Source organism: Stegostoma tigrinum, chromosome 18 (genome assembly GCF_030684315.1).
Source record: "Stegostoma tigrinum isolate sSteTig4 chromosome 18, sSteTig4.hap1, whole genome shotgun sequence".
Classification (NCBI taxonomy): domain Eukaryota; kingdom Metazoa; phylum Chordata; class Chondrichthyes; order Orectolobiformes; family Stegostomatidae; genus Stegostoma; species Stegostoma tigrinum.
In genome coordinates, this window is record NC_081371.1 from 43,631,690 (window position 1) to 43,658,605 (window position 26,916).

A 26,916-nucleotide genomic window follows, 5' to 3' on the forward strand; every position below is an offset into this window, starting at 1 on the left:
GGCCGGGGAGAGGTGTTACAGCACAGGTCGTAGGGGGTGGTGTTGTGGGTCCCTTCGGCCAGGAGGCAATGTTCCCTCAGTATGCTGACACATTGGGCTCCAGTTCAGGAAGCAGCTGCCACTGATGGCCCTCAGAAGTCTGCACAACAGGAAATGAGTTAGAAGGAATGTTGCTGTGAAGTCCTGAGTTTGGACAAAGCTGGATGGGAGGGTCAAGGTAAGCTGGGGATCTGTTACTCCAGAAGTTAGTCCAGGGGATTTAGTCATCGAGATAGTCTTGAGTAATTATTTTCTTAACTGCATCAGAACCCTCCGAGTTCTCTGATTGAAATGGGTACTTTGCAGGCTTCTATGGATCAGGAAAATGTCTACAGAATCTTCAATTTCCAGAAAATCCATTCAGAATTTGCTATATTTGCCATTCCACAACATCCATGTGCAGACCCCTGATCTACTTTTCAGAAACTGTTCTCTGGCCATTGGAAAATCTGGACAATTGTCTGTTTTTTTTCTGTCAAGGTCAAATTCTGAGTGGCAGCAGCATTCAGATCTCAGAGCAGCAGCATTTACAACACAGAGCAAGGACTATGTGAACTGTATGGGAAAAGGAGGGGGCCTGGTCAAATAGTCATTAATTCTTGTGAAAAGGAGTTAGTATGCCATTGGTTGGGAATAGAACTGAAGGCTATGGAGCGACAGATTCTCGTCAGGTTCAGAAGATCTGTAGGCCAATGTTAAGTGTGAAACCTCACTTCTAGAATGCGCTGAAATGCAAATTTGAAACAATTTATACAGAATTTTCCTGCACAAGGTCAAGTTGGTGGATAGACTACATAATGGATTCAATTCAGTCTGTGAGATAACAAATTTAATGGGCTAAATTATCCTTCCTTGTTTTCATAATTTTTTACAATAAACAAAGCTCTTTGTATCGTACGGGTTCACATTTTTGGAATCAAGACATTTCATCAGAGGTTACTGTGAGAGCACATTGAAAAATTTGTTGGCCTGATAATCAATTTACACTAGACTTGTTTACTTTGAGGTTTGAACTGAAAATTGTTGTATTGTACTGAGATCAATTTTCTTCTTCATTGCCTAAATGATAATCTGACAGCCTGGGTTATTCAAAAAATTAATATTACATAAAAGGCATGAGATCTTCTTAAACTAGACTAACACCTAAAAAAATAATTCTTCTATGTTGTATTTTTTATTAATCAAACCCTAAGTAAATAGAGAGCATACATTTCTGAGGAAGAGTCACTGGACTCAAATCATTAACTCTGATTTATCCTTCACAGATGCTGCCAGACCTGCTGAGCTTTTCCAGCAACTTCTGTTTTTGTTTCTGATTTACATCATCCTCAGTTCTTTCATTTTTTTAAATTTTATTAGGTTCAATTGGCTTGCTCATTTCCAGATTTAATCAATTTTCTGCCGTGAGTTTATTTTTACTCCATGTCTGACAGGTCATGTCTCAATTATGTAACTTTTTATTGCTGCAAAGATAAATTAATTGGTCCTTAACAGCTAAGAACGGCACTTTAAATTCATTATTACCTTAACACAAATCAAAGGCAGTTCTAATTTTGTTACAAATTGCAAATAATTATTTAATAAGAATTCAGCTCTTATTTGCGAAACAAAAACTCATTATAATCCAATTATTATGAAAATGTCTAGAATAGTTTATTGTTCATGCATACAAGAATGCCTGGTTCATTTTGAATCCTACTTTTCAAAAACCTTTTAATAGGACATGACATATTCCAGTATGAATATCGAATAATTTGCAGTAAATACTTTGTCTCAGGTTGGCATGTTGGCCTTTGCGTCAAAATACTTAAACGGTATGACGGAACGGCTGAACAAATGCCACTATGGAGAAGATGCAATGTGGCAATTTCATTTAGCTGAATGATTCAGTGAGCACTAGCTACAGATTAGGGCATACTAACATCACACACTCACCTCTGAAAGGAATTCAAATAATTCAGTACCTTTTTTCAATGTCAATCTGAAGTAATATTTAGGATCTTTTTTCAGTAGCTTTTACAAGTGCAAATAATATTCCATCCTCTCTCCCCTTCAATTAAATATAGGTGGATGGAAATTGGTCTCCATTTTTGGGTCTGTGATCATCAGTGGCTGATCATTTCTGACTCAATTGCAAGGCTCGAGGATAATTCAAAAGTTGTCCAAAAGCGCTGGCATCTGTCATAGCTCCATAGGCAGCTCAGGGACTTCAGCAACGATGATTGTATGGCTCACTTGCAGTGGGCCAGAGGTAATGGCTAACACAGCAAAAGGGCAGGAGCTGTGATCATGATTGCTCTTCAGTCAGTAACTCATTCATAGCTTAGGAGAGACATTTACAGAAAAGAAGATGTTTGCATTATACACAAAGGATGATTGGTGGAGGAGGTATTGCAGTGATTTGGGGATGGTGGTGAGGTAGTACCAACGGCCTTGGGAGGTGGGGTGGGGTAGGGGGTTACCATTGGCCAGAAACTGAACTGGGCTCACCATGTAAATACTTTGGGCAAAAGAACAGGTCAGAGGCTAGGAACTCTGCAATGAGTAACTTGCCTCCTGATTCCCCAAAAGCCTGTCAACAATTGACATGCACAAGGCAGAAGTGTGATGGAATACCCTTCACTTGCTTGCATGTGAACAGCTCCAACAACACTCAAGAAGCTTAACACCATCCAAGGCAAAGCAGCGAAGCTCATTGGCATGAGATACACAAACATTCATTCCATCCACTACTTCATTGGCAGCAGCGTGTACTATCAACAAGATAACTGCAGATATTCACCAACACTCTTTAGACAGCATCTTCCGAACCCATGATCATTATCAATTAAAAGAACAAGACTAGCGCATTTATGGGGACACCATCACTTGTAAATTACCCTCCAAGGCACTCACCATCCTGACACAGAAATACACAAAGAGCAAAGTGCAATACAGCACAGGAACAGACCATTTGGCCCTCCAAGCCTGTGCTGACACATTTTGCCCTTCGGCACCAAAACTGTTTTAACGTACAGGATCCATATCCCTCTGCTCCCTTCCTATTCGTGTATTCGTCCATGTGCTTGTTGAAAGCTGCTATTGTATCTGCTTCCATCGCCTCCTCTGGCAGTGCGTTCCAGGCACTCACCACCCTTTGTGTGAAAAACGTGCTTCGTACATCTCTTTTAAATACCAACCCAACCACACCTTGAACGTGTGTCTCCAAGTAATTGACCCCTCCATCCTGGGAAAAGGCCTCATACTTTCCACTCTATCCATCCCATTCACAACTGTATAAACTTCGCTCACGTTGCCCCTCAACCTCCTGCCTTCCAATGAAAACAAACCCATTCTATCCACCCTTCCTTCACAGCTAAAATCCCCCATACCAGCCAACATCCTGGTAAACATTTTCTGTATCCTCTCCAAAGTATCCACATCTTTCAGGTAGTGTGGTGATCAGAACTGTACACAATAATCCAATCGTAGCCTAATTAAACTTCTATAAAACAGCAGCACAACTTGTTTATCCCTACATTCAATGCCCTTCCAATGAAGTCAAGCATACCATAAGCGTTTTAACTACGTGACCTACCTGCGCTGCCAACTTCCGGGATCTGTAGACGTGCACATCCAAATTATTCTAATAGAAATGATGTGCAAGATTATGGCCAAAAGACAATAGCACTCAGCCATGATTCTCATTAAGAGAGTTGGTGAGAGACAATGAACTGATTGGCTTCCTTTTGAACCCTAACACTTCCCTGATTCTATGATATTGTGGTGGCCTGAGACATAAACCACCAAAAGCTGAAGATTTGTTGGGGGTTGACTGGTGTTGAAGCTTTTCCCTTGAGCATATTAGTCTTGTCTTACTGTCAGCTCGCTTTGTGCTTCCTTACCTTTTTAACGCAGTCTTTTGTTGGCACCAGAGCCACATAGTAAGCCACCTTCAAGGTTAAATGGGTCACACTGTCCAAGTTCATTGAAGTTGTTGTTTTATTCCCTGTGACCATATCAGCTTAACTGGTGGCCCTCTTGTATTCCCTCATTGTACCAACTTATTATGAGCGTAATCAGCCAGGAAGAGAGATTTTTAATTAGTTTCTAATACTTCAATGACTCAATATCAGGACTGAATCATAATTTCATCGGGTGTCAGTTTGAAAGTCTAAAATGTTCAACCAAAACCCTGTGAATTATTATTTCCGGCATGCTACACACTTGGGTGATTACAGTGTGTAATGAAATCGAATGTTTGATGACAGACGGCAGCAACTAATATCAACAAACACAACAAATTGTAACAGCAATGATACTATTGAAAATGCAAACGAAATTTGATACCACCTAGTCTCTGGCGTTCTTTACTGTGGTTTCATTGTTAAATATAACCAAAGAACAAGGCTTTATTTGCAAAATATGAAAAAGGTAAACAGGTTTTCTGAGTGGTTTTCACCCGGCATTCCCTTCGCAGGAAATTGGTTTTCTAAAGCAAGTTGAAAGATCTTGATGTTTTCTCCCCTTCAGTTACATTCCATGACAAGAAGCTAGCCTTGCCTATCAGCGAATGCAGAGATGACAAGAAACTGTCAGGAAGCATATCTCTTCCAATTAAGATAGAGTGCTGCCCTTGTGTTAGAAAATGTGTCTGATAGTGTTATTACTTAAGCATCCTATCCAGCAAATATCTATCAAATACTTCTGCAAATTATATAATATATTTTAATTTATAAAGAGACTAAATTTCTAGAAGAGAAAAATGAATATTTACCTGGTAGATGCTTTCATTTGAACGTGAAATGGTGTTTTTTTTTCGAACTGTAAATGCCAAATCTCCACTCCACTGATACAATAAATTTCAAGATAAAGTAGCAGTATCAGACAGAGTCTCGATAAATCATTTTGAAGGATCCCATATCTATGGCCTATTTGAGAGGTTTATGAGTCATGAGCTATAACAAGTGAGAGACAAACAATTTTTCAGAGGTGATGGTGGAGGAGTTAACAGAGGAGCTCAGAAGGCAGTGTGGTTGCTAAGTTGGAGAATCCATCAGGAACTGGACTTATGTCTCCTTTAGGCACAGGAGGAAGACAATGAGAAGCCACCCCGTGGTTTGAATCTTTTGAGCAAACACTGCACACCTTTCCTAACAGCCCCACCCGATGCTCCCCCAACCCCACCCACAATCCCCCCCCCACAATATTTGGAAGAACATTTGGAAAAGGCCACCCTAGTAGCACTGACAGACTTGAGTACATTTGGCAGGCTGCAGAGCCAACACCCATCCTTCAGCAGAGAGCTGCCAGCCAGTCAGAATCACTCTTACTGTCTCACCAGCATCATGGTTCAGTAGTGGTACTTTTGGAACTTCAAACAGTTCCACATAGAAGTACCATGGATGCTGGAGAGACGGGGTGAGGGAGTGGGCAGATTTTAGATACAATGCAGCACTAAGCAGGGGAAAATCTTCATTGGCACACACATCCCACACTCCCATTTTCCCTACAAACATTTTTACAAACTTGGATTGAGAAAAGCAACCTTTCCATTCTTGCTCATCCTCCACTGACCAGCCTATTGAGGCAGTGGAGGCAAATTGAGGACCTTAAGTGGGCAATAAATAGCCAGAGTTGTTGGACTAGGTGCTTTACTACCCTCTATATTGTGGGAACTGGGTTAGAAATAGTAGACTGTGGACTGGCAATCCAACATATTGTTCATGATCCTGTCAAAAGTATGCCCAGAGCCACATCTGTGAAACCCAGCTCCATTCGTTCTTTTCCATGGTCTTTGAAATTGAGAAAGTGAGAATCCTACAATAATCTCAGATGAAAACACACAATTACAAAATGTGAAGAAACGAGGCGAGGACCTGCCTTCGGCAGATCACTGGCACATATCTGTTAACTTCAGTTTAATTTTTCAAATATTTTCCCATCTTCTAAATGTTTGGCCTTCATATTTAAGTGTAGACAGCAGTGTCACTGAAACATTCAATTGTTTGATATCTCACAACTGAATCAAATCCGCTCCCCAACTGAAAACCCCATAGATGGGCTCTCTTATGGCACAGTGGTAGTATCTAAGCTCAGAAACAGGAGGCTGAGGTTCAAGTCCTACCTGTCCCAGAGGTGCTTAATAACATTTCTAAACAGGTTGATTAGAAAAATAGGATAAATTAGAAATAAAGGAAAAGCTCACACATGCCTCTTTTGTGACTCAGTAGCAGAGCCTCCAGCTCTGAACCAGGAGGCTCACATTCAAGCCTTCCTTGCTCCACAAGTGTACAATAGCATCTCAAAGCAGGTTGGTTTGAAAATAAGATTAAACACCACAGGTAGGGCATTTGTGGCACCATAGTTGGTAGCGTTGCTACCTCTGAGTCAGAAGGTGTGCATTCAAGTTCCCCCTGCTCCAGACATGTGTAATAACATCTGTGAACATGTTAATTGAAATAAACTGACCCACTGATTAATTTACTGGTGGCACTTAGTAGTTAAAACAACAAAAAAAGGTCACAGTGATTTGGTGATGCAGAAAAACGATTCAATTGTGTATGATAGTACTTCTGGTTAGCAACAAAGCCCCACAGGTACAGGTGCATGTCCACACCCTTGTATATGACATAAACTGTGATAACATTTCATCCTCCCTACACCAGGGGGACTGAGGCTAAATGCAAGATAGCTTGCTTCATCTAGATTTAAAATAACTAACTATACTGAGCATTGAACCTGCAACTGTACAGATCTGTATTGCCTACTGTTATGTCGAATAGTGCATTAACTCACTTTATGAAGAGATTCAGCATTCACTGCTGTGAGGTGATTCAATGCGATACTGACAGATTAAAACATCAGAGCCACAATCCGTTCCAGCATCTTACATATAAAACGCACTTTGCATAAGAAAGTGTCCCAAGGCACTTCAGAGCATTATGAAACAAAATTCGAAACTAAGCCACAAGAGATCTTGGGCAGATGGCAAAAATCCTGATCAAAGACACAGCTTTTAAAGAACATCTTAAAGAGAGAGAGAAATGGAACTTTAGGGAGGGAATTCCAAAGTTTGGGAACTTGGTGGGTGAAGGTAGGGACACTAATGGTGAAGTAATTAAAATTGAAGATGTTTATGAGGTCAGAATTAGAGGAGCTATCTTAGATATTTTGGGGCTGGAGGAGTTTATAAAAAGAATGCAAAGAAAACAGTCTGATCTGTATTATGACATCATTGAAACTTGCCGCAGTCTACAGGTGAATGGTGGGCACAGAAAGGCCGTGAAGAAAAATGAAGATTACTCTGTACAAAACCAGACACTTAAATGTAGTGAAAATTAGGTCAATATGATGAGGACGATTGTACAGAAACAAACACCTGCTACATTAAAATTAATAGTAGAAATTCTGCCAAAATTTCTTCCTGCAACATAGAAATGAGATAGAAGAAACTGTTTCGGGTCTAGGCCCGAAACGTCAGCTTTTGTGCTCCTGAAATGCTGCTGGGCCTGCTGTGTTCATCCAGCCTCACATTTTATTGTCTTGGATTCTCCAGCATCTGCAGTTCCCATTATCACAGAAGAAACTGTTGTTGGGATTTTTGGGCTGAAGACTGGAAGCTAACATAATTCTGGAAATAGATATTCATGCAGCCTCATATTGCAAATGAAGGAATGGAAGATTCCATAATCAAAACACCACTATATTTATCCCAGGCAGCTGCAGGTCATTGTGACGACGTCCCTTCAGAATTGCACTGAAAAGTCAGCTGAGATTGTGCCCATAGGCCTTGGAATGGCGTTTAAATCGATAACTTCTAATACTCAAGTACAATGATAACTCACACTCATGTGATGGAAGATACTTTTGGCAGAATTTACCCATCCCTATGAATGCTTTGGTGCTAACAAAGTTGGGAAATCTTGTAAAATCACACAACCTCCTTGAAAGATAGCAAGAACTGCAGATGCTGGAGTCAGAGATAACTCAGTGTGGAGCTGGAGGAGCACAGCAGGCCAGGCAGCATCAGAGGAACAGGAAAATCAACATTTCAGTTTGGGACCCTTCTTGATATGTTCTTGCCTTCTCATGTACATCTTGGAGGTTGGAGAATACAGTAGCAGTAAATATCGTGCCTAGTGACTAAGAGCTGGGTGGTGTTATTAATACAACTAGTGAGCATTTTTGAACAGCCTGAAATTCAACTGTAAGTGGACAGGACCCTCCACCCCCTGCCAAATCCCCTGCCTCCCTGTGCAGATTGGAACATACAAATTCAGGGGAAGTGAGAGCAGAGTGGGGCATCAAGGTCAGAACACCTTGAGATAGAAATAAAGTTTAATGTTTGAAAGTCCAATCGGAAAACCTCCAAGCCTCTGCACATCTGCCATATCTTCAAAAACAAGTACCTGAGGGTGCTGACAATCACATCATCACCCCTATTAGGTGCTTCATCATCCTGCCTCATTCAGACCAGCAGCAAACAACTTTCACAAATGGGTGCTCTTTGCTCCAAGTGCACTATTTTAAAATGAACAACTGAAACAAAAATAGCATAGACAGCCACCGGTAATGAAAATGAACATATGAAAGGAAACTTATCACATCTAAATCAAAACGTAATGAAAATGAAAATGTGAAAAGGCAATGATTCATATCTAATTCAAAACATCATTTTTCAGAATGGCAATACAACTTAGCCCCCCATGAAGCATATCTGAAGCATATGTGTGGACACTAGGTGCTCTTTCTCAAGGACGCCGAGATGCAGATGTAACCATGAAAGAGAGGCAGATGTTTAAGGTGCTACAACCCCTTCTATGGCCCACTGTCTGGAGCTATTCATTGTCACCTTGGCCAGACACAAAAGCAGATAAACAACAAAGGTTTCCAATCTGCCAGCCCTTCTCCAAACCAAGTTTCCAGAGATCATAGAGCTGAAGTGCTACCATGAGTCTAACAACATCCTCTAAAGAAATCAAAGGGGGGTGAGTGCTATAACCAATATCAATTAAGATAAACGTGGCTCCCAGACTCCACGAGGCTGCAAAGAATCACGGTGCCCTGAGAATCTATAAACCTACTTACTCTGTGATTACACAGAACTGCTGCTTGCAACACTCTTCACCCCGCATCCCCGATGGGAAGAGGGTGGGCTCCCAGGTAGAGGAGGAATGGGCCCCTCCATTATTACTGAACGGCAAGATGAAATTCTCAGTGGCCTATCCACTGTCTCTAACCGAATGGGGTTGCAGTCTGTTAAGATTAGGCTGACAGGCACACCACTGAAACAAGTAGATCTGTTGATTCTGAGTTTATTCAAACACTGAATTTCAGCTCTCTTAACAAAATTAAGCCTATTTGATCCTTTTGGCTAGTGAATCCACTGAGAATGTGATGGGATAACAAGGTGTAGAGCTGGATGAACACAGCAGGCCAAGCAGCAGCAGAGGAGCAGGAAGACTAACATTTCAGGCCTGGACCCTTCTTCAGTCTCTCTTAATAATTAATTGAATTCACTATTATATACAAAAATGAACCCCCACCCCGCTTCACTCTGATTAGCACGAGAATGGTCAAACCTCTCTGAAACAAATCTAATGCCTTGCTTGTTGGAAATGGGAAATTTTACTTTCATTAAGTTAAAACTGTTTTCATTCTCACTTTGTGTGAGTGCTTGCTTGATATTACAATTATATCAGTGCTGTAGTTATTGAGTGAGCTGGAAAAATAGAAAACATTTCAGATTATGTGGTGTTAATAAAATAGGTAATAATTGATAGTAAGTAATAATAATTGGTTTGAATCTTGAAATCAGCTCAGCAATAGGAATTGGTTGCTGCCCAGGTGATGTTTTGCTTTGTTAGTCACTCGATAATACCACAAAGTCCTTTGCAGGTCATTTCTACAGTTACACTGTCAGCATACAAGATAATAAATTTATAATGTGATTTATTCTTGCTGACATTCACGGAAGGACATGCATGAGTTGAGGAATGTAATTACCAAAAGACAAAACAATTATCTTGTTAATGAATTTCCTATTTAATTTCATTTTCTATGAAACCATCGTGTCTCCAATGTTACCTTAAACTAATTTGGTGAAACTTCCCCCGCTTGATAGTTTCAAAACAAAGCTGGAGCTATAACTACATTTTACTCTATGGAATTAAATTGAATGTTTTTATTTTTTCCTGGAAAAATAATGCAAAGGTCTTTGTTTACAGTCTTCATAATGTGCTGTGCTTGTACATATTTGAACTTTGCCTAAACTAGAATATGGATATTGTAGTAGCAGCCAGCATGCTTTTGACCTTTCTTGCAATGCACAAGCTTGAAGTTACACGTGCATGCTTGTGGTCCTGTTTTATTCTTTCCCAGGGGAGAGGGAGCAGCACTGAATCCCAGCCCCTGTGACAAGAGTGGAGAAATACAAACTAGTGCAGATGGAACCAGGCTGGATGGGATGAGGGAATATGGAAGGCTTGGGCAAGAGATCCTACCTATCCCCTGGAGTAAATAATCAGTGCACCTGCAAACACTATTTTCCTAAACAGCGTGTTCAAGCACCTTTCTGATATAAAGTCTTGTAAATAGCACCTCTGCCCTAAGAAAACAAATGTGCAAAATACTTATTATTAATATATTGAAAAGGAATTGGTTTTCAATCTTGATTTTAATTTGGGACAATTCCATTAAGTTGAAGCGTTTTACATGGTATGAAAATTATTGGAAAGATTAATAAAACTTGGATAGAACTACACATGATTTGCTACTTTTTCAGCACTATTGATGTACATCCTTCTCAGCACCACTGAGAAGGTGATTAACCAAAGTGCACATTCTCAATTAACCTCTGAGAGGAAACATAAATAAAACAGTGACATGATAAATTCAGGCTAAAATCAACCTTTACATTAGAACATAGAACATAGAAAAGCACAGCACAGTACAGGTCCTTCGGCCCGCGATGTTGTGCCGTGGAATAATCCTAATCCAAAAACAAAATAACTTAACCTACATTGCCCTCAATTCACTGCTGTCCATGTGCATGTCTAGCAGTCGCTTAAATGTCACTAATGACTCTGCTTCCACAACTACCACTGGTAAACTATTCCATGCGCTCACAACTCTCTGGGTGAAGACCCTCCCTCTGACATCTCCTCTATACCTTCCTCCTAACACCTTAAAACTATGACCCCTTGTGGCAGTCAATCCTGCCCTGTGGAAAAGTCTCTGGCTATCGACTCTATCCATGCCTCTCATTACCTTGTACACCTCGATCAGGTCACCACTCTTCCTCCTTCTCTCCAGAGAGAAAAGTCCGAGCTCAGTCAACCTCTCCTCATAAGACAAGCCCTCCAGCCCAGGCAGCATCCTGGTAAACCTCCTTTGCACCCTCTCCAAAGCCTCCACATCTTTCCTATAATAGGACGACCAGAACTGGACACAATATTCCAAGTGTGGTCTCACCAGGGTTTTGTAGAGCTGCAGCATAGCCTCGCGGCTCTTAAACTCGATCCCCCTGTTAATGAAAGCCAAAACATCATATGCTTTCTTAACAACCTTATCCACCTGGGTGGCAACTTTGAGGGAGCTATGGACTTGAACACCAAGATCCCGCTGTTCCTCCACACTGCCGAGAATCCTGCCTTTAATCCTATATTTAGCATTTAAGTTCGACCTTCCAAAGTGCATCACTTCACATTTATCCAGGTTGAACTCCATCTGCCATTTCTCAGCCCAGCTCTGCAATAGCCCTCAATACTATCAACAGCACCTCCAACCTTTGTGTCATCAGCAAACATACTAACCCACCCCTCAACCTCCTCATCCAAGTCATTTATAAAAACTACAAAGAGCAGAGGCCCAAGAACAGAGCCCTGCGGGACACCACTCAGCACTGACCTCCAGGCAGAATACTTACCATCAACAACCGCTCTCTGCCTCCTGTCAGCCAACCAATTCTGAATCCAGTCAGCCAAATCATCCTGTATCCCATACCTCCTGACTTTATGAATGAGCCTGCCATGGGGAACCTTATCAAATGCCTTGCTGAAGTCCATGTACACCACATCCACTGCTCGACCCTCGTCAACCTGCCTCGTGACTTCCTCAAAGAACTCAGTAAGATTTGTAAGGCATGACCTGCCCCTCACAAAGCCATGCTGACTCCCTTTAATCATGCTATGCTTTTCCAAATAGTCATAAATCCTATCCCTCAGAATTCTTTCCAAAACCTTGCTGACCACAAACGTAAGACTGACTGGTCTGTAATTTCCAGGGATTTCCCTATTCCCTTTCTTGAAAAGAGGAACAACATTTGCCTCCCTCCAAACTTCCGGTACGACTCCCGTGGAGAGTGAGGAAGCAAAGATCTTCGCCAGCAGCTTAGCAACCTCCTTTCTCACTTCCCGGAGCAACCTAGGATAAATCTGGTCTGGCCCTGGGGACTTATCAATCTTAATGTTTGCCAAAATTTCCAGCACATCAACTTCCTCAACCTTGATCCGTTCAAGCCTGTTTTCCTGGTCCTCAAAGTTCTCATTCACAACAAGGTCCCTTTCCTTCGTGAAAACTGAAGCAAAAAACTCATTTAGGGCTTGCCCTATCTGCTCAGACTCCACGCACAAGTTCCCTGCGCTATCCCAGATCGGCCCTACCTTCTCCCTGATCATTCTCTTATTCCTCACATATGAGTAAAATGCCTTCGGGTTCTCCCTAATGCTTCTTGCCAAGCCTTTCTCGTGCCCCCTCCTGGCCCTCCTCAGTCCACTTTTGAGCTCTTTCTGAGCAAGCCTGTAATCCTCTAAAGCTGTGCTAGACCCATTCTTCCTCCACCTTACATACGCTGCCTTTTTCTTTTTGACAAGAAGCACCTCTGTACCCGTCATCCAAGGCTCCTTAATCTTACCCCTTCTTACCTGTCTCAGAGGAACAAATTTATACATCACTTTCAACAACTGCTCCTTAAACAGCCTCCACATGTCTGCTGTGCCCTTTCTGTGGAACAATTGCTCCCAATCTGTACTTCCCAACTCCTGTCTGATAGTATCATAGTTTCCTTTACCCCAGTTAAATATCTTCCCCTGGTAACTGCTCCTTTCCCTTTCCATGGCTATGGTAAATGTGAGGCTGTTGTGGTCACTGTCGCCAAAGTGTTCTCCCACCACGAGATCTGACACCTGTCTTGGCTCATTGCCGAGCGCAAAATCCAAAATGGCCTCCCCCCTCGTCGGCCTGTCCACATACTGAGTAAGGAAACCCTCCTGAACACACCTGACAAAAAGGGCTCCATCCAAACCATCTGCACTAAGGAGGTTCCAATCTATATTGGGAAAGTTGAAGTCACCCATAACAACAACCCTGCTATGTTTGCAATTTTTAACAATCTGCCGGCCGATGAGTTCTTCGATCTCCCTACTGCTATTTGGGGGTCTGTAGAAAACCCCCAGTGAGGTGACTGCTCCCTTGCTGTTCCTAACTTCCACCCATACTGACTCAGTCGATAAACCTTCCTCAGCAACCTCAGCCCATACCACCTCAGTAGACGAGTCCTCATCAAAGATTCTTTCAGCCACCATTAAGCTGTCCTTGACCAAAAAAGCCACACCTCCCCCTCTTTTACCACCATCCCTGACCTTAATGAAAGATCTAAATCCTGGAACCTGCAACATCCATCCCTGATCCTGCTCTATCCATGTCTCCGAAATAGCCACAACATCGAAGTACCAGATACCTATCCAAGCTGCAAGCTCACCTACCTTATTCCGGATACTCCTGGCATTAAAGTAGACACACTTCAATCCAGCTTGCTAAGATAATAAAATGTGAGGCTGGATGAACACAGCAGGCCAAGCAGCATCTCAGGAGCACAAAAGCTGACGTTTCGGGCCTAGACCCATGAAGGGTCTAGGCCCGAAACGTCAGCTTTTGTGCTCCTGAGATGCTGCTTGGCCTGCTGTGTTCATCCAGCCTCACATTTTATTATCTTGGAATTCTCCAGCATCTGCAGTTCCCATTATCTCTCAATCCAGCTTGCTGTCTGCCAGCACACTCCTGTGACAGTGAGGTCCTGACCATGTCCTCCCTACACTCATCCTCCTGTATACTAGGACTACACCTCAGTTTCCCAACTCCCTTCTGTGCTAGTTAAAATCCACCTGAATAGCACTTGCAAATTTCCCACGCAGGATATTAGTGCCCCTCTGGTTCAAGTGGAGACCGTCCTGTTTGTAGCGGTCCCACCTTCCCCAGATTGAGCCCCAATTGTCCATGTAACTAAAGCCCTCTCTCCTGCACCATCCCTGCAGCCACATGTTCAGCTGAAATCTCTCCCTGTTCTTTGCTTCGCTATCACGTGGCACGGGTAACAAACCAGAGATAACCACTCTGTTTGCTCTAGCTCTCAACTTCCACCCTAGCGCCCTGAAATCCTGCCTGACATCCCTATCTCTCTTTCTACCTATGTCGTTGGTGCCTACATGGGCCACGATTTGGGGCTGGTCACCCTCTCCCTTCAGGACCCCAAAGACATGATCCGAGACATCACAGACCCTGGCACCTGGGAGGCAACACACCAATTGTGAGTCTCTTTCGTTCCCAGCAAACCTTCTATCAGTCCCTCTAACTATTGAGTCCCCCATGACTATCACTCTCTTCCTATCCCCCCCTTCCCTTCTGTGCAAGAGGGACAGGCTCTGTGCCAGAGACCTGCACCCTACTACATGCCCCTGGTAACTACTAAAATTACTATAGCATATAATTTTTATTCACTTCCATTGAAAATAAGCATTAAAAGTATATCAATAATAATTAGGCATATTATGAATATTTCAATTTGTGTGGTAACAAAATTCATTTGTGATTTTGTTGCACTAATGTTGTCGGTTATGTGTTGGACTCTGATTACTTTAACTGCTTATATTTTCTTGGGTCTTCTGATTGCCGCTTAAAACATGGCCTTATTGCAACTCCAATTTTTCAAAAAGTGTTTGCCAAAAACCCAAACCCAGTGAAAACTAGCAAATTCCATTGCATGATTCTTCCCACTTTTGCCTTCTACTCGTTTGGATGCTGTTTCTGCTTTGCTCAGCATTCTAACTTCGCTGTGGGAAATGAATGGGAGCTTCTGATCAGGCAATAGGTTTGCAACTTTCAGGACTCCCACTGATGTGAAGACCTCATTCTGACTTTGTGCAATAGCATAAGGAGGTGACAGAGAATTGGCAGCCCGATTCTGCACTTCTGCCTATTTAATAGAAACCCTTGAGATTTACACTTGCAATCCAGAACAGATTTCACACAGGCAATCACTGATATTTATTCAATTCTTATTTATAAGAATGAAGGGTTAATTCCCACAATTTTCACCAGAATTCCCTCCACTTTTCCAAGTTCTCTGCCCACTAACTATGTCCAAGCAATTCAGTAAATGTCAAAATTCAGATACAAAATTGGCTCTGTCGCAGCTTCAATATTACCAACAGATTGCATGTAAAATAAATGCAGTCGAGAATAGCAGACAAAGCAATATTGCCAGATTGATTGAACTGCTATACATACAGATCTCTCATAGCTCATGTGGTAACACATGAGCTACTTTGTTATGAACATTGCAGTCAAGACATTCGCCAAAGGGTGCAATGATGAAATGTGCTACCTCTCAGCTGTGTCAGTTTCAGTGTCACATGAATCCACACACATATGAATTCCCATCTGGACAAACAGCAACCAGGATAACAAGTAATTAAGGAGAAATCTTACTCATTAAAGAATTCTACAGAGACTTCAGGTGAGCACTGATTACTTTCAAGCCAATGACCTGAGTAGGTCTGGTGCGACTTCATTCTCAGGAGACAAAATACAAATATTTTGAATGAAGAACGAATGTACTGCAGTCAGTCATTACATTATGTGCTTGTGCTTTATTGCACAGTGGAACTCAATCCAATCTGCATGGTTGCACAAGACAATTGGGATCAGTCATGATCCAGGAAGGCAATACAAAGCTGTGCCCCTCTAGCACTGCAGTAATGACATCTGAAAGTCACAAGGAAAATATAGGCCAGCTACATCAGCCAATATGAAACTATGTGTGTCTTTATGATAAAATTATTTTTTATGCTCAATGGCAAAAGCTTTACAGGCAATTCAGTGCATTTCTTTTTTTGTCGGAATGGAAAATAACAGTGCCACAGGCTCACCAGAATTCTTCTTCTGTTAAATAATAACAGAAGGGTGCATCAACAGCTACAAAAAGTGAACCAAAACGTCTCCATCAAACATTTGAAATAGTCTGATTGTAAAGAGGCTGCAGAGACAACATTCTATTTCCTGAGTAAAGTAGCTCCCCAGCACACTGCATTATAAAGCAGATACTATAAATTATATATTACATATTGCATAACATAAACAAAATACATGAACAAATTCTGTATATAAAACACTTCTAAAAATTTTGTATTGGACCTTAACCATCATCCTGTCAAGCTGCATCTTATTCAGAAATGAGGTTTAAGAAAATACAGAAGTAACTGTTAAAGCATTAATGACACCTTACACCATTTCCTCTGCCCAAAAGCCTCTTCCAGTTTAAATATACCTAATAATTAAATAATTTCGCTGAAATTTGAAGCTCTGGTTAAATATAAATAATCAATCATGTATGCCAACTGTCTGAAAATGTTTTCACTTTATTGCATCTCCTGACCTTTCCTGGACCTTTATAAATTTCTTTTCAAATATTCATTTATTTTTCCTTGAAATGCTATTCAGGATTCGGCCTCCACCACTATACTTCTGTAAAGCATCTAATGTCAAGATGACTCTATGCTGATTTTAAAAAATCCTCCGCACCATTCTTCACCCTTTTTGTGACATAATATATTTCTTCCGTTTCGCTACAGACAGAGCAATGGAATTACTTCTCCCCATTTATTACACCAAGGCTCTGAATAGATCGAACATCTCAATCAGATCTTCTTATAGCTTTCTTCATCCAGGTGAGAACAACTCAGTTTTCTCTATTTTTCTGTCATAACTCAATCTTTTAATCTTCTCGGGGTTCAGTTAGCTCACATGGCTGGATAGCTAATTTGTAATGTTGAAGACTGCCAAAGGCATTAGTTCAATTCATGAGATTAGCTAGGGTTGCCATGGAGGACTGTCCATCTCAAATTCTCCCCATGCTTGAGGCACGATGACCCCAATGTTAAATCACAACCAATCATCTCTCTCTTTCTCTCATTCTAATGAGAGAGCAGCCCTATGGTTTGGTAACTTTTTTTCAATCCTCTATACAATATCTCTGTGATTTTTTTCACGTTGCCACCCTTGCTAAGTTCAAAATAGAATATCATATTTAAATAGTAACCTCTCAAAAATGATTGGTAGTGCTTTAGCTTTGCCAGTTATAAAAACCATTCTGAAAAATACCTAAAGTGTAGACCATATATAAATCTAAATACTATCTCCAAAAGTGAAAAACGAATTGTTTTGAGGTGGATCATTAATATGTCAGCAAAGATAGTTGCAATGCAACTTTGTAAGGCAAATTTAATCTTCATTCTCAGTCTAAATTTCTAAACATGAAACTTTTAGTCAAATAAAAATAGATTTGTATTAGATTAGATTAATGACCCATTACAGTTTATTCAAAGCCTGTGTAAATCAACACGGTGAAATAATTAAATATTATGTGCAGGTTAATTGCTTTATTTTGACTACTGCAATGGCTGATTCCTTAGTAAACAATATTTTTCCATACAGCTTCAGGTTTCCAGCTTTTTGAAATAGCTTCTTTCACTTAGGCTAAGGCATTTGATAGACAATCACTGTTTCTAACAATTTTAAAGAAAAAATAATTCCCAAAAGATAAAAGACAAACATCATATTTCAAATAAGCTGAGGAATACTGCAACGAGTAACTCACCTCCTGATTTACCTGAGATCATCTACTGTGTACAGACAGAAGTCAGGAATGTGACAGAATACTCTCCACTTGCCTGGGTAGGTGCAATAACTCTCAATAAGCTTGACATCATCCAAAACAAAGCAGCCGGCTTGATTGGCCATATGATGGGACAGTGTAGGGGGATGGGCTTAGATTAGTTTACAGACCGGTGCAACATTGAGGGCCGAAGGGCCTGTTCTGCACTGTATTGTTCTATGTTCTTTGATCATCCAAAAAAAATCTATTCCCTCCATTACTAATGGTCAGTTGGAGCAGAATGTACTACCCATAAGAAATACTGCAGAAATTCACCAAAAATCTTTAGTCAGCTCGTTTCAACCCCATAACCAATTCTATCTGAGAACATGGGCAGCAGATACATGGGAACCCCATCATCTGCAAGTTCCCCTCCAAGCCACTCACCATTTTTACTCAGGAATATATGACAGTTCCTTCGTTGTCACTGGGACAAAATCCTGGAATTTCTTTCGAAAGGGCACTGATTTTGTCTACAGCACATGGGCTACAACAGTTCAGGAAGGCAGCTCACTGTCTTCTCATGGACAGGCAATGAATGCTGGCCAACCAGCAATGCCCACATCCCATGAGTGAAATGAGAAAAAGCAAGTCAACTGTTCAATGACATTTCTTCAACAATGATGGTAAGTGATTCCATATTCATACCAGGCTGTTTGAAACATCAAAAGAATTCCCCAGCCATTCTATTTAGAGAGGGAGGGGCACAAGCTATTCCCTATCATATCGTTGTGTATGATGAGGTGTTAGATGGGTCTGGGAGTCTTCTCTGAGTGTTAGTTTTAAGCTTAACAAAAACAATAGAATCGAAGAACACAAGCACCAGTTTGACTCAAACTGACCAATAACAAATAATAGTTGCAAGTTCTTTAGAGAGTGAGGAGGGCAATAATTGGTGGGTGTTTTTGTGACTGGAAGACTATGTCCAGTGGGGTTCCATTAGACCATAAGATATAAGAGCAGGATTAGCCAGTTCGGACCATCGAGTTTGCTTTACTATTCCGTCATGGCTGTTTTGTTTCTTTACCCCATTCCCCAATCTTCGCCCCATAACCAATGGGCAGCATGGTGGCTCAATGGATGGCACCGCCACCTCACAATACCAGGGACCTGGGTTCAATTCCAGCCCCGGGCAACCGTCTGTGTAGAGTTTGCACATTCTCCCTGTGCCTGTGTGGGGTTTCGTCTGGGTATTCTGCATTCCTCCCAGAGGCCAAATATGTGCATGTTAGGTGCATTGGCAATGCTAAATTGCCCATAGTGTCCAGGGATGTACAGGCTTGGTGAGTTAGACATGGAAAATGCAGGGTTATAGGGATAGAGTTGGGGCTGGGGCTGGGGCTGGATCTGGGTGGAATCCTCTTTTGAGGACCAGAGTGACTTGATGGGCCAAATGGTCTGTTTACACACTGAAGGGATTCTATAAATCTTTGAGCCTCTTGCTAATCAAGAGCGGATCTATCTTTGTCTTAAAAGCTTTCGTTGACTTGGCCTCCACAGCTTTCTACAGCAATGAGTGGCACAGATTCATCACTCTCTGGCTGAAGAAATTGCTTGTCATCTCAGTTCTAAAGGATCATCCCTTCCATCTGAGGCTGTGCCCTCAGGTCCTAGTCTCTCTTACTAGTGCAAATATCCACATCCACTCTATCCAGGCCATTCAGTATTCTATAAGGTTCAATCAGGTGCTCCCTCATCCTTCTAAACTCCATCAAGTACAAACCCAGATTCCTCAACCACTGCTCATATGACAATTTCCTTCATCCCTGGGATCATTCTTCTAAACCACCTCCAATACCAGCATAACAAAGTGTGGAGCTAGATGAACACAGCAGGCCAAGCAGCACCTCAGGAACACAAAAGCTGACGTTTTCAGCCTGGACCCTTGGATCTAGGCCCAAAGCATCAGCTTTAGTGCTCCTAAGATGCTGCTTGGCCTGTTGTGTTCATCCAGCTCCACACTTTGTTACGTCGGATTCTCCAGCACCTGCAGTTCCCATTATCTCCAATACCAGCATGTCTTTCCCTAGGTGTGGGGTCCATAACTTCTCACAATATTCCAAATGTAGTGTGATCAGAGCCTTATACAGGAGCACATCTCTATTCTTGTATGCTAGACATCTTGAAATGAATGTTAACATTGCATTTGCTTTCCTAGCTGCTAACTGAACCTGCACGTTAACCTTAAAGGAATCCTGAAATAAGACTCTCAAGTCCCTCTGTGCTTCAGATTTTCAAACTTTTCCCTGTTTAGAAAATAGCCTATTCTTCCTATCAAAGTTGCTACCATTCTTTTCCACATTTTATTCCATCTCCCACTTCTTTGCCCAGTCTCCTAGCCTGTCCAAGTCTTTTCGTAGCCTCCCGCTTCCTCAACATTCTCTCCCTCTATCTATTTTTGTGACATCTGCAATAATGACCTTTGTTCCTTCATCCAGACTATTAATGTATAATATGAATAGTTGTGATCCCAGCACTAACCCCTGTGGAACTGCTGCCACCCTGAAACGACCCCGTTATCCCCATTCTATGCCTTCTGCAAATCAGCCAATTCTTTATCCAAGCAAATCACTTATCCCATGAAAGAAAAAGAATTTGGATTATTGCAAAATTATTAATATCCTGATGGAAGACAACAGTGCATTACTTCAATAGAGCCTTAAGAGTCAGGAGCAGAGGTGAATGGAGTGGCAATCATTATGGAGAAGATGCTGGGGAAGCTGAAATATCTGAAGTACCTTGCATCTTATACCATGGGCTCTATCTTATTTTACAGCCTGCCATGCAGCAGCTCATCAAGAGAGACAAAATCAAGTTAGATCATGATCACTGGCTCTCCTTTGTGTAACTTGCTCATTATCTCCTCAAAGAATTCTAACAGATTTGTCAGACATGACCTCCCCTTGATAGGGCCATGCTGACTCATGTCATATTTTACAATCCACTTCCAAGTAATCCATAATCTCATCCTTGATAATGGACTCTAAAATCATACCAACAACAGAAGTTGAGTAAGTCGGCCTACAATTTCCTATATTCTGCAGCTACGCCTTCTTAAACAGGGATATTACTTTAGCCATTTTCCAGTTCTTTGGGACCCTCCCTGGCACCGGTGATTCCTAAAAGGTCACAACCAGTGCCTCCACAATCTCTTTAGCTATCTTCTTCAAAATTCCAGGGTGTAGTCCATCTGGTACGGGATTATTTATCCACCTTCAGACATTTCAGCTTCCCCAGCATTTTCTCCTTAGTGATTGCTACTCCAATCACCTCTGCTCCCACCTCTGAAGACTCTCTTGAAGTAACGCATTGCTGTCTTCCATCAGGACATTAATAATTTTCCACAATCCAATTTCTTTTTCTTTCATGGGATGCGTGATTTGCTGTTGAGGCCAGCATCTGCTGCGCATCCCTAATTGCCCCTGACCTAAATGTCTTACCAGACCATTTCAGAGAGAAGTTTGGAGTCAAGCACATTATCATGGGTCTGGAGTTATTTACAAAACAGGTCACATAAGGACGGCAAATTTCCTGTTAGTGAATCTAGATGGGTCTTCACAACAATTAGTGTCTGTTGCAGTCACTGGTTTTATACTCTAGATTTAATAATTGAACTTAAATTTCACCAAACATAGTGGAATTTGAACTCATGCTTCCTAGACAAGTAACATTATCACTATGTCATTATTTCAGACGAGGTAAATTTGTTGCTGTTATTTTGGATATTTTTAAACTGGCAGCAAATTCTACTTATTTGAACAGCAGGAAGAACGTTGCCCATTTGCATCAGTGGCCATTCTGTAAGCATTTCATTTTATAGCAGCAAGAGAGAAAATATTTTGTGTGACAGAATTGTCTGTCATGGCTTATGAGTGCAGTGAAAGAGGTCAGCTGTGTTTTAACGTAGCATCGTAACAAATGTATCCAATGTGGATCCAAACTGCATTGACCACAAAACATTTTGGACGCATGTCCTTTGCACCATACTTTCTCGCAATGAGCAAGTAAAACTCAAGCAGCAAACAGAAATGTCTCTTTTTATTTGATATTATAAGAGTTTAAAGTGAATGCCCTTTACCTGTTGAAAGCTCATCCAACATGAGTGGTCACACTGCTTTTCAGTAATACATCACAGTTCTAGTTCCACAAATAACAAATTTTCATGTTTGGATTTGAGCTGATTTTCTGGTTTGAATTTGAGCTGAATTTCTGGTATCCTTGCCAACTTTGATAAAAGTGAATTATGATTATTCCATTAATCTTGCCTTCAGGAGCTTGAGCCTCCATATAAAATCAGACACAACTTCTTTGAAGATGAAAAACATCATTACTCACAATATATTTTCATGTTATCATAGGTGAAGCCACGATAGTTTTAGCAGACCTCAGGCTGTTCTCTCATGACTTGAGATAAAGGTCAGCACGTCTCAGGTGAAGGGTGAGATAGGACCTTTGTAGCTGGTACAGGTATTGAACCTGTGCTGTTAGCTTCACAAACCTGTTAGCCAGCCAACTGAGATTACAAAGTGTAGAGCTGTTGGGCCCAAAACGTCAAGCTTTCGTGCTCCTATGATGCTGCTTGGTCTGCTGTGTTAATCCAGCTCTACACCTTGTTATGTCAGATTCTCCAGCATCTGCAGTTCCGACTAACTCTGCGCCAGCCAACTGAGCCAAACTCCTTATGGTAGCTTAATGATCTGTTCTTTTCACTATATGTAGGTACTGAATAAACAACTTCGTCAAGAACTTCTCTTTTAGAAGGCAACAGTGATTTTAGTTTTTGATGATTTTAAGGAACAATGCCATTCTCAGTCAATTTGCTCATTTTCCTTTCCAGGCATTTTTTGGTATTTGAATATCAGCTTAGGGAACGTTATTTGGTGAGCAAATAAATAAAGGAGATAAAGGAGAATAACTGAAAAGTTCATGGAAGAGAGAAAGATCAGCTAAGTTTGTAGTCCAGAGATTTCCTCTGGGCAAAAGCATCTTTACCTGTACCTTACCTCAGACATACCTGGTCGAGGGACACTTACAAATACGCAGTGGAAATTACCCTACTACAAACCTACTCCTAACTATCGTACCTCCCGTGAAAGGTCTTCTTTCATTGTAATCCAATGAAATATAGATTTCATGTTACATAATCTATGTGACATGTTAGATTTATTCGTGCCCAGTGCTAATTAATTTTGGATGAAATTGCCATTTTGGCTTTACGAAATGTATAAAAGATAGTGGCAGTTAAATTATGCTGAAGGATTAATGAGAGTTGCCTTTGGGCTTGGTATTAAACATTATGTATTTCTATTAGAATTAATTGCTATTGTTAACATTATTCTGAGCTCTTATTTCTCTATTCTTCTAATTTATTGCTAAACTTTTTATTTCTTCATTTTTCTAATCATTTTGCTAAGATTTTGTACTGAAGAATATGTACTTAGGTACCTAAGTTGGCTTTGTAATTGGCAACTTGTTAACTTTTCATTGTACTCATGTGAGTACATTTCACTATAAAGCCAATTCCAATTCTAATACATATTTATTTATATTTATAGATGCAAACATTGGCAGTACATATATTGATGTGATTTCATAAACATAATAGTAATATACAATTCCAAGGATGATCGTTGGTACAGTTGATCTAAATTCTATCGTACAGCTTGCTGGATATGTTACTTGTCCCGCAGAGCCCTGGGCAGGTTCCTCATGGTAGACAGATTAGTAAAGTTAGATTCAGGATTAGCTTGCCAATTGGATGCAAAGCTTGCTTGAGAGTAGGAGACAGAGAATGGTGGTGGATGATTATTCTTCAGACTGGAAGCCTGTGACCAGTAGTGTTCCACAGGGTTTGGTGCTTGGTCCATTGTTGTTTATCATTGATAATAAATGATTTGGCTGAGAATTTGGGAGGACTGGTTAGTAAGTTTGCAGATGACAGCAAAATTGGTATCATAGTCAATAGTGAAGAGGTATCTAAAATTACAATGTGATCTTAGTCAATTGGGACAATGGGCTGAGGAGAGGCAGACGTAATTTAGTTTGGATAAATGAGAGGTATTGCATTTTGGTAAAGAAAACAAGGCCAGGGCTAATACAGTTAATGATAGGGCCCTGGCTAGTGCTATTGAAATGAGAGATTTAGGAGTTCAAGTACATAGCTCCTTGAAAGTTGCATCACAGGTAAAAAGGACAGTTAAAAGGTGTTTAGCAGACTTCCCTTTATTGCTCAGACCATTGAGTATAAGAATTGGGAACATCATATTGAGGTGTACATCATTGTGTACAATTCTGGTTGCCCTGCTATAGGAAGGATATTATAAATTGGAGAGGGTCCGGAAAAGATTTGCCAGGCTATTGCTGGGATTAAAGGGTTTGAAGTAAAAGGAAAGGCTGGAACATTTTTCACTGAACTGTAGGAGATTAAGGGCTGACCTTATAGAGGTATACAAAATTATGAGGAGCATAGGTAAAGCAAATAACAAAAGCATTTTCCTTAGGGTGGGGAGCTCAAAACTAAGGAGCATATTTTTAAGGTGAGGTAAGAAAGGTTTAAAAGTGATCTGCAGGGCAATACACTTTTCATTCACACAGGGTGGTTCATATATGCTTTACATATGCTTATGTAAAGATGAGGCATGAAGGCTCAATTCGGGTGCTTGATAATTACAAGTTAGCCAGGAAGGACCTAAAGACAGAGCTAAGAAGAGCCAGGAGGGGACATGAGAAGTCTTTGGCAGGTAGAATCAAGGAAAGCCATAAAGCTTTCTATAGGTATGTCAAGACGAAAAGAATGACTACAGTACGATTAGGGTCAGTAAAGGACAGTAGTGGGAAGTTGTGCATGGAGTCAGAAGAGATAGGAGAGGGGCTAAATGAATATTTTTAGTCAGTATTCACAAAGGAAAAAAGTAATGTTGTCGAGGAGAATACTGAGATACAGGCTATTGGACTAGACAGGATTAAGGTTCACGAGGAGGAGGTGTTAGCAATTCTGGAAGGTGTGAAAATAGATAAGTCCCCTGGGTCAGATGGGATGCATCCAAGGATTCTTTGGGAATCTAGACAGGAGATTACAGAGACTTTGACTGTGATCTTTATGTCGTAATTACCTTCAGGAATAGTCTCGGAAGACTGGAGGGTAGCAAATGTTGACTCCTTGTTCAAGAAGGGGAGGAGGCACAATCCTGGTAATTACAGACCAGTGAGCCTTACTTCTGTTGTGGGTAAAGTGTTGGAAAGGATTATAAGAGATAGGATTTATAATCGTCTAGAAAGGAATATTTTGATTAGGGATAGTCAACATGGTTTTGTGAAGGGTAGGTCGTGCCTCGCAAACCTTATTGAGGTCTTTGAGAAGGTGACCAAACAGGTGGATGAGGGTAAACCGGTTGCTGTGGTGTATATGGATTTCAGTAAAGCGTTTGATAAGGTTCCCCATGGTAGGCTATTGCAGAACATACGGAGTCATGAGATTGAGGGTGATATAGCTTGGATCAAAAATTGGCTAGTTGGAAGAAGACAGAGGGTGGTGGTTGATGGAAAATGCTCATCCTGGAGTTCAGTTACTAGTGGTGTACTGCAAGCATCTGTTTTGGGTCCACTGCTGTTTGTCATTTTTATAAATGATCTGGATGAGGGCGTAGAAGAATGGGTTAGTAAATTTGGGGATGACACTAAAGTCGGTGGAGTTGTGAATAGTGCGGAAGGATGTTGCAGGTTATAGAGGGACAGAGACAAGCTGCAGAGCTGGGATGAGAGTGAAATGGAGTTTAATGCGTAAAAGTGTGAGGTGATTTGTTTTGCCAGGAGTAACAGGAATGCAGAGTACTGGGCTAATGGTAAGATTCTTGGTAGTGAAGATGAGCAGAGAGATCTCGGTGTCCATGTGCATAGATCCCTGAAAGTTGCCACCCAGGTTGATAGGGTTATTAAGAATGAGTACAGTGTGTTAGGTTTTATCTGTAGAGGGATTGAGTTCCGGAGCCATGAGGTTATGCTGCAGCTGTACAAAGCTCTGGTGCAGCTGCACTTGAAGTATTGCTTATAGTTCTGGTCGCTGCATTATGGGAAGGATGTGGAAGCATTGGAAAGGGTGCAGAGGAGATTTACCAGGATGTTGCCTGGTACGGAGGGAAAGTCTTATGAGGAAAGGTTGAGGGACTAGAGGCTGTTTTCATTAGAGAGAAGAAGGTTAAGAGGTGACTTAATAGAGACATACAAGATAATCAAAGGATTAGGTAGGGTGGAGAGTGAGACCCTTTTTCCTCAGATGAAGATGGCTAGCATGAGGGAACATAGTTTTAAATTGAGGGGTGATAGATATAGGACAGATGTCAGAGGTAGGTTCTTTACTCAGAGAGTAGTAAGGGTGTGGAATGCCCTGCCTGCAACAGGAGTAGAATCACCAAGTTTAAGGGAATTTAAATAGTCATTGGATAAGCATATGGGTGATAATGGAATAGTGTAGATTAGATGGGCTTCAGTTTGGTTTTACAGGTCAGCGCAACATCGATTCTGAAGGGCCTGTACTGCGCTATAATGTTCTATGTTCTATATATGGAATGAACTGTCAGAGACATGGTAGATGCAGGTACAACATTTAAAAGGCATTTGGATAGGTAGATGAATAGGAAAGGTTTAGAGTGATAGCGGCCAAATGCGGGCAAGTGGGACTAATTTAGTTTGGGAAACTTGGTCTGCATGAGTAAGACTCAAGGGTTAGTTTCCATGCTATATGACTGTATGACTCTATAACATGCTCATATTGCACCATGGAAGCTGGGACGTTTAAATTCAATTATTTAAATGAATCAGGAATGAAAAACTATGGCTGGATTTTAGCTACTGAAGTGGATGGCTCAAGCTTGGAAATTTCCTGACTCTCCAGTCTTGCCTTGTTACAA